This window comes from Microtus ochrogaster, chromosome 2 (assembly GCF_000317375.1).
Source record: "Microtus ochrogaster isolate Prairie Vole_2 chromosome 2, MicOch1.0, whole genome shotgun sequence".
In the NCBI taxonomy this organism is placed as follows: Eukaryota; Metazoa; Chordata; class Mammalia; order Rodentia; family Cricetidae; genus Microtus; species Microtus ochrogaster.
In genome coordinates, this window is record NC_022010.1 from 34,782,534 (window position 1) to 34,794,610 (window position 12,077).

The following is a 12,077-nucleotide window of genomic DNA, read 5'->3' on the forward strand; positions in this document are numbered from 1 at the left end:
GAAACCACATTGATTGAGAATGGATGGTTTCCTGAACGAAAAATGAGATACTATTTTCAGAATATGCTAGAAAGATCCAAACTACTTCACCTGTCTCGGCAGCTTCCTTGACCAAAACCTTAAGAACTTAAAATAGGATTGAGAAGATAGCTCAGAGCTTGCCGGGCATGAGCTAAGACCTGGATTTGATTCTCCATTACTACCAACAATGTAGAAACTAGGGAGATGGCTGTCAGTCAGTTGTCTACTTAGCAAGTGTGGAGATGTGATTCTGAATACTCAGAACACAGTTACCAAACTGTGCACGATGGTGGGGCCTGTAACCCCAGCATGCAAGGTATGTAGAGACAGATCAATCCATGAAGCTCATTGGACAGCCAGTCTAGTCAAACTGTTTAGCTTCAGGGCCAGTGAAAGAACCTGTTTCAAAAAGCAAAGGTGGAGCGTAATTAAAGAAGAACACCCACCATTGGTCCCAGGTCTCCATGTGGCTGGATACACATGTGCATAGATACTACCATATCCTTGTGCACATACCTCACACATACCTGACACCGTACATAACCCTACACACATACAGAAGCTGAAAAAAAAATCAGTCTATGTGTCTGTTCAGGGATGTACATAGTGGATCAAGGCTGCTGTGTATTGTGGTGATCTGTGTCCTGTGAGGGACGCCAAGGACTCAACAGGAGATCCAAACGAAGAAAAACTAGTAATTTCCAAAGCAGGGATGGCATCTTTCGGGATTCCAACCTACACTGAGTTGCTCTGATGTTGTTGATTTCAGGATTCTTATACTGGCGTTGATGAGCAAGAGGAATAGAGAACTTTCTGAGACCATATTTTTAAACAAAGTCTTTTAAAATAAAACACGCATTCATTTGAATACCTGTCTAGCAGCGGGAGGGCCCGTCAAGGGTTCATCCAGGGACATGCTTGGTGCAATGGAGCCAGGCTGCCGGGAGCAGGAAGGGGCAGCGCCCGCAGCCACAGGAGAACATTGTCTCCTGCCAGCTGGGTTGCTCCCTTCTCCCACAGGACTCAGGCACCAGGTTCGCTGACCTTTGAGGCCTCTTCCTGGGGGCATCATCAGTGTGTGGGGGGGTGCGGGGAAGAGGGTTCGTCTGAATCCCCCACTGGAGCCTTCAGTCTTGGTTCTGCTTTCCTTGGCAGAATCCAGGGAGAAGCTGGGGAGATTTCAGAAATGGATCCTGATTGTACTGCTGCCACAAGAAAATGGGTGGGGCTAAGGGACAATGTGCCTTCCAGCTCCCGCTGCCCCCTTCCTCATATTCTTCATCCCCACTTTTTTCCCCCAGGCTTCTAATCAACCTTTTCTCCCTTTTCTCTTTTCCACAGTTGCCTCCTTTCTGAAACAATGTTACTGAGGGCAGCATTTTTAACCTTATTGACAAAGTCCGGGTTGAGGGACACACACGTAAAGCCACGTGAAAGGCAAATCCTGTCTTTAAATGTTCACAGTATCAGACCAAGGGAGATAGTGTTGACTTCCCCCCACCATGGCCTCCTCTGCTGAAGACTTCTTAGTAAGGCCATTTCTTGGTGCTCCTAGGCTATTTCCTGAGGGAGATTTTTATTTGACTCAGATCTTCAGGACAACAAAGGAAAAAGCATAAAGGAACCTGGTTGAGGAAAGGACATTGAACAAAGTCACAAGTTACTCTCAGTACTGTGCCCCCTTTGCTAATGGACTGAGGTCCCAGACTCAGATGTGGGTTGCTCAGCTAGCTCTAGATGTATATGTATTTCCAAACAACACATTAAGAGTGAGGGGAGGGGCTGCCATAGGCAGGCCTGCTGAAGACGAACAAGGTCATAGGCTCGATGAGGAAAGATGAGACAGAACACACAGCAAAGCAGTAACTCTACCACAAATCCCCGGTATCCATGAGGCCACAGCAACTCAACCTGGGTGTGGAGTCCAGTGGCTCCTTTAAATTTAGAGTCCTCTAGAATGGCATACATCATGGAGACAGTCTAGTCTCCCTAGAAGGCTAAATTAGATTCTTTGTACTTTGTGTTAGAACATAGACAAATGCATAAAAAGTTTTAGAAGGAGTTTCATCCCTACTGAATTAAAATAATGTTTATGTTCAAACCACAGGACTCCGGCATTTGGAATGCAGTGTCCTAGAGAAGGAAAGATTTCATTCGTCTTCCAGGTCTTTGCACTTTCCACTGTCCTTGTTGCCTCTATTCCACCCATATTCCGGAATGCCCTTCTCCTTCTGTCCTGACTGTGGCTTTTAGGAGCTTCTCCTAAGTCTTTCACACTGAGCTCTGCAGTGCCTCTTCTCCAGAACTTCCAACACGGCAGTAAAGGGCATGAAGAGCTCTGAGGTGGAGGCTAGAAACCTGGGTATTGGTCTTGGCTTCCCATGATATTTGGAAAAGTCAGGGCTCGGTTTCTGAGAAACCTCGATTTTCTCGTTGGGAAAATGGGGATAATGACCCTTATTTATGCAGATGTTTCAAAAACCAAAGGCGTGAGTGGATGGAAGAAAGCTTTGTGTATTAAGCAGTTGCTAAGTTCTTAACCCATGCATGGTGTTTGCAACCTCTGACCATCCTTTATTGTATATGCACATATCTAGGCACCTCTCTCTCTCTCTCTCTCTCTCTCTCTCTCTCTCTCTCTCTCTCTCCCTCCCTCCCCAAATTTCTTCCCACTTTTCTTCTTCTGGAAAATAAGCTGTCCTGAAGGACTCCGCAGGCCATATGCACTTTGCAATTTTAGAGAAGGGTATGTATCTACTACTCATGGATGAAATGCTGTAAGCCGGTTCCTTTAACATTGGGCAATGCAGTGGGCCCTGATCAAAGGTCTACAATTCTGCTGTCTGTACACACTGGTTCTTTTCCACCTTTATTCAAGTCCTATCCTGCACATAAACTACCGTTGACCACTAGCCCTAAATTGGTGACTTTGTTCTTTACTAAGCTCTGGGCCCAGCTTTTAGGCTCTTGTTCCATCTTTGATTGGGCAACACTAGTTATACACTGGGGAGAATATTTTCAGCCAGAGATCTTCTGATGAAGAAAGGTTTAGAGCCATTAAGATTTCAAAGAAAATAAGCAAAAGAACTGACAAGCTTGCTGTTTAGACTTTAATATATTTTAGCCCGCAGTTCTGTTAAAACAAGGGTTTCTCAGCTAGGCTTGAAAGTAGTGGTCAGAAGGAGGCAGGGAGGAGGCATAGTATGTTTCTCCTTTACTCTCTACTTCCCATTCCAATAATTGTAGAGCTTACATAGCATCTGGGAAATGTGATTCAATTGCTATTTGTTTTGCAAGCTTCACGTTCTTCATCTGCATAGTGGGAACAAATTATGTCTGTTTCTTAGAGTTGCTAAGGAGGGAAATGAGGTGTCCCATGAATGTATCTAGGCACAGAGCCTGACACTGTTAGGCTTACAAAAATGATAGACCATCGAAATGCAGGGTGGCATAGAGCCAAGCCTCTCTACTTTGTTTGTTGTTAGATAGTTCTGGTATAGAACCTTCTGTCTTGCAAGGACAGAAATATCACTTCCACCTATGAGGGCCCTGGGCAAGCAAGGGAGGGTGTGTGTTCCTGTTTTCTTGGCTTCTCATTCAGTCCCCTAGTGAGGACAGACAGCAGAGGGCCACTGTGGTCAGGGAGTGGAGGAGTCAGACAAGGCTCTGTGGTTATACACTTATTTATTTCCTTATTTATTACTTTTGCAGCTAACATTTTTACAATCATGTTATTTTGTGGTTTATTTGCAAAATGCATTGTGAGCCAAGTTTGCTTCAAGCTTGCTCTGAGTTGGAAGGTTGCACAGGGGAGTCAGTGAGAGTGGAGGGAAGGGCTGGAGAGCAATTGCAAAACATTATATAATTGGTATTTCTGTTAATGTGCCTTTCTTTGTACTTAGGATACGCAAGGCAGATGGAGACATGGAAATGGTGGGCGATACACAGGCTCCACGCATAGCAACATAAGCAGACACTGCAACTTCAGAAATGAATTGCAAAGTGACTAGCCTGGGGACAACCTGGGAGAAGGCGTCCTTTCTGTGCAACAAGCTCGAAGCACCAACAGTACATCTTTTGAAAGAGCTTGGAAGAGACTAGAAGTTGATGGCTGAGAGAAAAACAATGGGTAATGAATTAATCACAAATATCTGTTGGGAGTCTATTGCAAGCTAGGTTTTGAAGATTTTAATAAAGCCCCAAATCTAGTTTTTATAGGTTAACTGAAATGAGTCCCAAGAGAAGCTTTTCATGAGCTGCTTGACTCTGAACTCTGGATTCTCTTGTCGCCCCAACTCCCAGGTGCTGGCAGGTTCTCCTCGTTGTTGGTGGAGCCCATTTGGATTGCATTCAAGTTTATTCTTGTATTATTCCTTCTGGTGGCTCCCCAAACCACTTTCCTTTTTTCTTTCTCCTTGTAAATATTTATATGAAAAGGTTTTTGCGACGGCGGGATCCTGCACTGGGAGACTGGCGTAAAGCAAGGTCTTGATGTGTTCTATGTCGTTTATGAACAATTTGGTTAAGTGGATTCCCTCCCAGCTCATTAAAAAAAGCCCTTTCATTTTAATAACACCATCACAAACTAAATAGCATCAGAGGGAAGCATAAGCTTACTGTGTACAGGCTGAGTGGCAATTCCTGGACCGCTTCACTCATGAGCTACTGATGGCTCATGCAAGAACTGGTGATCCGGATTAATGGCTGTCACACAGCTCGCCTTTAAAGGTTCCTCTCTCTAGACAGGACAAGGATCTGTAGTATTTCCTGGGTCATCTGGACAAACAAGAGCTTAGATGACTGGTTCAGGAGATTAAGATACCGTTTCCACAGAAATGGCACTCATTCTGCCTCCCTCCCTAAGGGCGCAGTCTTTGTTTTATTCTGCTCTGCCCTCCATCCTGGGTATGTTCACCCTTGCCCACAGCTTTACCTGACACCTCTCAAAGGTAAACTCTTCCTGTTTAGTTTTCTTTCCTTTCCTTTTCCAAATCCCATTCTGTGTTTTCAGCTCTTTTAGACCCTTTAAACAAGATTGCTACCATTGTCTTAATTCAACAGGGTGAAAGCTAGCCTCGTCAATCCCCTTCTGGACTTGGAGTCACTCTTGCTTCTGTAAATAGACTCTTCCATTCCCATCCAAATCTACACCCTCCTCCCAGACATACAACCACCAAATCTATTCCCTGTGTTGCAGACCCTCCTATGCCCCCAATACAACTTACTGCTGCTTTTAATATCTCATGATGATTTTGTGTACACATTTCTGTTTCTATCCTTGCTATCATCACCCCAGGCTTCTTTACATGGTACCCATTCATTGACCCATGTACGCATCCATGTAGCTCCTCAATTGACTGGATATCTAGAGAATACTGAATGTTTAGCAGGCACTAGAGACAGAGAAGAGAACAAGAATGTAAAAGAATTTTCACTATTCTTATGGGAGAAACACACCAAAAGTTTGAATGATAAACTAACACTTTGAGTGTGACCATAGGGAAGAAAACCAAGGGAAGTCTCACTTCTCTCTCCTTTCTGAGTCTCCAAGGTCATGCTGCATGCTGCTGATTTACTGGATTGTGTCACCTTCCTTCTCAGATTCCTTCTGTGTCGTTCACTGATGGCTACTAATTTCATCTCGTCTATGTTTAAATTGTGTCACAAAGCAATATTTTGGTCCATTATGGTCTGTGGATACTACCATGGGTCTATAATTTGATGTCATGTCACCTTGGTGGCCTTGTGGTTGTTCCGGTTTTATGAGTATATGCCCCATTGCCATGCTATTCATGCAATGAAAAAGCTATCTGGTGGTGTCTTCTCAGGCTGTTTCCCTGGCATTGGCCATGCTTGACTGGATTCATTTTTTACCTGGATGTAATATGGCACTTTTTCTTCATATAATGCTATTTATTGTCTCCCTATTCGAAGATTGTCCCCCTCTTCTATACTTCTTTCTTCTTACCTAGCTGTACTTTATTGGGTTAATTGGGAGGGATCTTGATTAATGAAGTATCAACACCACTGGAAAGACCTTTCTACTCCTCATAGAAGGTTTTGGGAACACATCTACTAGGTTATTCTCTGTCCCCTAATTCCACCCATCAAGTGGAATTCCTTCTTCAGATCTCTGGAGGAACATTGTAACAGTTGCTCTTTAAGATGCAGTCCACAGACTACTGCTAACTTGAGCTCCTTGGTCAGATGAGACTGCTTCCTGTGGTGTCTATTATGTGATCTGGAATGAAAGAACGGAAAGAGTATTGTAGAGTAACAACTCCATAACCAGGGCCATCTCTCTAGTCCTTCATTCTTTTTCTTTGGTTTGTAGATTGGAACGTCAAGAGCAAAAGAGCCGAGCTTGGTCCATGCTGCAATGAGACAGAAAAGATATCAGGAATATTAGACATCCCGGTTTCTTTCTATGTGTGTTTGTGTGTGTGGCACATGTGCATGCATACGAGTGTGTAGGTACACATGCCTGGCATTCAATGTTGACTGTCCTTCTCAGGCACTCTACATCTTATTTTCTGGGACAAGGTCTCATACTGAGCCTGGAGCTTACAGATTGGGCTGACTAGTTAAGTGGACCCCGGAGAGTCAGACATTTCTAACTCCCCAGCATTGAGGTTACAGGTATGCTGCAGGGCCCCATTTTTAGGTAGGCAATACAGATATGAACTTGAATCCACATGCTGTCTTGGCAGGAACTTCAACAATGAAGCCATTTCCCAAGCCCTGAAAAGTAAGCATTTGACCATCTAGATTTCCATATTTCGTTTCCCAGTTACGATGAAAATTGCTTAGGGGCACGATGTTTTATTCAGCTGTTTTAATTCTTTCACATTAACTGCTCTTTCACCCTACCCATAAAAAACAAACAAATAAAAACACACCATTTGTAGGAATGCAGAATGCCTGCTCACGAGATGCCATTTTTTCATGAGAGAACAGAACAAACGGTTGCACAACATCTGGCCACAGCTGGACTGAGGAAGAGTCAGTCTCAGTTCTGAGAAAGACTGCACATTTCCCTACTGGAAAGACAGGCATCATTGGGAAATATTCAATAAAAAGTTTTGAGCCACAGATTCGCATTCACCGAGGGAGGGTTGCAGGAAGCTGTTTTTCCTCTTAAGGTTTGGCTCCATCTGGAAGGATGCTATTTAGTGTAATCCAGAACTGATTATTTTGTTGTTCATGTTTCAAAACCCTTGCCCTTTAAACACGTTCCCAGAGTAAATTGAGTGCAATTGAAGCTTTGGAAAAAAAATTAAAAAGAGCCTTGTTATAGTTGAGATTTGAGTGAGGGGATTGTCAGGGGGAGTGGAAACCCTCCCGAGGACCTAAATGTCAAAGGGATGGGGGTAGGGCAGGCAAAGCAAAGAGAACCCAGCCTTCTGCGCTGGAAACTCTTGTTGCCTGAGTCATCCCCCAGGACAAATAAAACCTCACTCATCACTCTGTCTCCCTTGTCTGTAGTAGAGGAGCAAACAGTGGGGCCCTGGAAAAACATCAGCCTCTTCTTGTAGCATCTGTAGGTGGGGAAGGTGTCCAAGCCACAGAGAGGGCTGTGAACACAGTTAGTTACTGGGGCTTCAGCTTTTCTCAGCCAAATAGGAAGACTCTCCGGACTGACCTTGGAAAAACACACAGAAGGAAAAAATATTGTAATCTCCCTCTGTGTGTTTGTAGTAAGAGATTTAAAAAGAAAGAAAGGAAGAAACAAATACCGTTTTCCATGAAGCTTTTGAATGTTTTTGAATCACCGTGGCAGAACCCTTAGTGTGGGGGCTGCAAGGGCTTACTTAAGCTTTGCCCCCCTTAAAGAATACAAGGTCACAGCCACAGCACAACCATATTCAAATTAAAAAGCCCGAGGGGAGAAGCATCCTCACCAGTGCTTTCAGTAGAAATGGCAATTAGCATTTTTATGAAGAGCATAAACTCTGCGTATCAAAGATGCACTTTTATTGCTCCGAAACTGGCTTGAATAAGCAGCCCGAAAAACGTTTGGCTCTTCTGCTTCTAGGAGGAGGCCAATTAAAACACAGTCTGTCCAACTGCCAGTCCCTACCCACCCTCCAGTGAGGCAAAAACAATACTGAGTCGGTGGCATTGGCGCCCTAAAAAGTGGCTTTTCAGCTAGTGGGCACCTGGAAGGAAAATAATGATTTCTTGGCTAGCTTGTAAATAACACAAATATAAAAGGAAAAAAAAAACCCCAAAACTCAAGGTTTATTTTGCTTGCTCCTCCTCACGCTAGTTAAGAATTGTATGGTTCAATCAGATGACTTTACTTTGCCACCAATCATGGCAGCTGTTGTTCCTGTTCAGCCAAGCTGGGAACAACAAGGCTTAAGAGAAAGGGGGCAATCGATTGTGGCCCAGTGATACCAGAGAAGTTTCCTACATGGTGATGACCCCACAGGAAATGCCCTGTACCAGCAGGCAGATACAGAGAGATACAGAACATAGTCTTCCTGTGGCCACCAAGTGGCATTTACTGATTTTCCCCCCAAGCGTTGTTTAATAATATAGAAAGAGGGCTCACTGTCATGGTGTGGTGATTTGAAAGAAAAAAGACACCCACCCTTCCCAGAATCTGGTACTAATAAGAGGTGTGGCCTTGTTGGAGTAGGTGCGGCTTTGTTGGAGGAAGTGTGTCACTGTGGAGGCAGGCTTTGAGGTCTCATATATGCCCAAGCCATACCCAGTGAGACAGACCACTTCCTGTTGCCTGTGCAAGATGTAGAACTGTCAGCCAGCTCCCTCTCCAGCACCATGACTGTCTGTATGCCACCATGTTGCACCATGGCGATAATGGACTAATCCTCTGAAAACTTAAGCTACCCCGACTAAATGTTTTTCCTTTATAAGAGTTGCCATGGTCATGGAGTCTCTTCCCAGCCGTAGAAACCTTAACTAAGACATATGGTGTGGGGCAGAAAGTTGGAAGTCCAATGTCTTGGCACTCTTGGGGCCAAAGGTAACAGTTTACTCCATTGACTCTATCCTAAGGGAAATGATCGCAGTATCCATTTTACAGTAAGTAATTATGGACAAGATTCAGGTTCATGATTCCATTTTCTGTTTCATGGCAATGGCACTGACAGGCATATAAACTGTGATGATAAATGTTTCTTGATTAAAGGAATGAAGATGTCAGGGCATGGAAAAAGAGTACTTCCTGCTGGATGACTTTAGGTACCATCTAATAGGGTTTTTTCCCCCAGTTATCTCACCATCCATTTCCTTTTAGTTTTCTTGTGGGTTAAATTCACTTGTGTACCTCTTAGAACGATGCTTCCATATTCCAGATAGAGAAGTAGATTGGCCTTACAGGAAAATGAGGAGTGTGATGTTTCGAGAGGTCAGATCTGATGGTCTGACCCGCTAATCAGAGGGCAGAGAAGAAGATCTCCAAGAGGAAAGCAGTTCTGGGCTTGGGTTAATAACCTGTCACTGTCCAAAGTGAAAGTCAATGTTCCTGAGATTTTCTTTTTCTTTCCATCAAGTTTCAAGACAGTTTCTGTAGCTCTAGATAACACGTCTTCATAAAATAATGTCTATAGCAAAACAGAAGAGGCTTTCCCCCTCTACGATGGGGTTCCTCTACGTAGCCAGGGCTGACTTGCTTTGTAGACCATACTGTCCTCCACTCCACAGAGAATGCCTGCCTCTGCCCCAGAATGCGGGAGTAAAGGTGTGCGCCACCACTGCCCCACTAGAAGAAGCATTTTGGAAGGATGAAAAGACTCCTTTATATCTCATTCTCTGTAACAGGCCCCAAAGAAAACCCTGAAAGAGCAAAATTGCCATGGTCCTTTAGAGCCATTGTCTAAGTTTGCTAGTACCGCTGTGACATGCATAACAAAATGTGTGCCTTTAACAACAGTTTCTCTCTTTGATTCTTGATGCTAGAAGCATGAGATTCAGGGACTGCTGAGGTTGACCTTTGAGACCTTGTGTATGCTTGCAAATTGGCTGTCTATTGGGGAATGTTATTTTCACGTGTGTGACTTTTGTTTATGCTGCATTTGTTTAACTCTGTGAAGCTGTGATTCTTTGCCTGTCTAAAACACTTGATGGTCTAATAAAGAGCTGAACGGCCAATAGTGAGGCAGGAGCAAGGATAAGAGGGGCTGGCAGGCAGAGGGTATAAATAAAAGGAGAAGCGAGGAAGAGGAGCAAGAGAACAAGGAAAGGAGGACATTAGGGGCCAGTCACCCAGCTACGTAGCAAGCCACGGAGAAAGAAGTAAAGAAAGGTATGAGAAACAGAGAAAGACAAAAGCCCAGAGGCAAAAGGTAGTCAGGATAATTTAAGTTAAGAAAAGCTGGCAAGAAACAAGCCAAGCTAAGGCCAGGCATTCATAACTAAGAATAAGCTTCTGTGTGTGATTTACTTGGGAGCAGGGTGGCAGGCCCCTCAAAAAGCCAAAAGAATAAAACATCACACAATGACTATTATTTCTGTTTCTTCATTTCATCTTTCCTCTGTGTGTGTCAGTGTCTTGACCTTGTACTCTCATGAAGACGCTAGTCCTAGTAGATGAATGCACATACCAGCAACTCCATTCTATTACTCAGAGGTAGTGGGACTTAGGATATGACCTGGTTTTTAGAGAGTGAGATGGGGATACAGTTCACTCCAGAATAACCATCATTATCCATCTTCTGAGATTTGGAATATTGCCACTTAGGCAACAGTGGGTGACGAGGAAATTGGTGCATAATGTCATGTATGGTAATGATGATGTATAGAGTCCTACTGATGTGGTGATGTTTTGATGTATCAGTTGTTGAGATAGCTTCACTCTCTCCAAATGTGACCACTTTTGAAGGGGACAATATTAGGAATGATGCAGACAAGCCGAGAGATCACGACAACTTTTCAGTTCAGTCTCTAAATGTGACTCTTGACACACGCAGCTGTACCAAGTGAGGGTGTAATTTTTTGGTGGCAGGTGAATCGCAACATATACAATGGGTTTTGTTGACAAATGACACAGCAACTATTTTTTTTTTCAGGAAGAAAATTTCTTTGTTCACTATGATTTCTTTACATCTTATTAGAATAATTATGTTCAAGGTTATAGGTTACCAAGAGCCATGGTAACAAGAGAAGGTTACATTTCTGTAAGTCATGAGGATTAATCTAGTGTGTAGGGAGAGAAAAGCATGTGCACACAAGCATGTGTGTGTGTGTAGTGTAGTAATGATGAGAAATTAAAGACTTCAGAGAAGAAGAGACTGTGATAGAGCTGGCTGTGGAAGGATCACAGGGCTTCCTAGAATAGGGAAGTCTGGTGTTCACTATTAGTGTGGGAGGTCCTTCTGTGTATGTGTTGCTTTTATTGGTTAATGAATAAAGAAGCTGCTTTGGCCTGTGATAGGGCAGAATAGAGCGAGGTGGGAAAACTAAACTGACTGCTGGGAGAAAGGAGGCAGAGTCAGTGAGAAGCCATGGAGCCATCAGAGGAGAAAGACACAAGCTGTCAGCTGGAACATTGCTGGTAGGCCACAAGCCTCGTGGTAAAATATAAAATAATAGGAATGGGTTATTTAAGATGTAGAACTAGCTAGAAATACACCTAAGCTATTGGCCAAACAGTATTGCAATTAATATAATTTCAGAGTGATTATTTTAGGTCTGGGCAGATGGGAACTGGCCTCTGCCCACACACTATGGGTATCTTTTTCCTGATGTGATGGAGCGCTCTCCTCATGCAGCCTTTTTTGTTCCTCCATTCTATGGCAGACATTGTCTCAAGAGAAGAGAGTGCTGGAAGTCCACCCATGAGGAAAGCTGGCAGATGTGCCATGAATGGGAAGCATGCAACCCAAGCAGGATTGCAGAAGCTGGTGAGCTCGGATCACTCCCTGCTCCTACCTCCAGGTACATAGAGAGACCAGAGTGATCTGCGTCTTCATGGGGCATTGAAAGGGAGAGGGGAGTGTGTGTTTGACTCAATTTTAGCAAACTTTGAAGGAGCCAGATGATCATAGCTATCGCCTAAGTTACATATTCATTGTAACATCAACCCAATT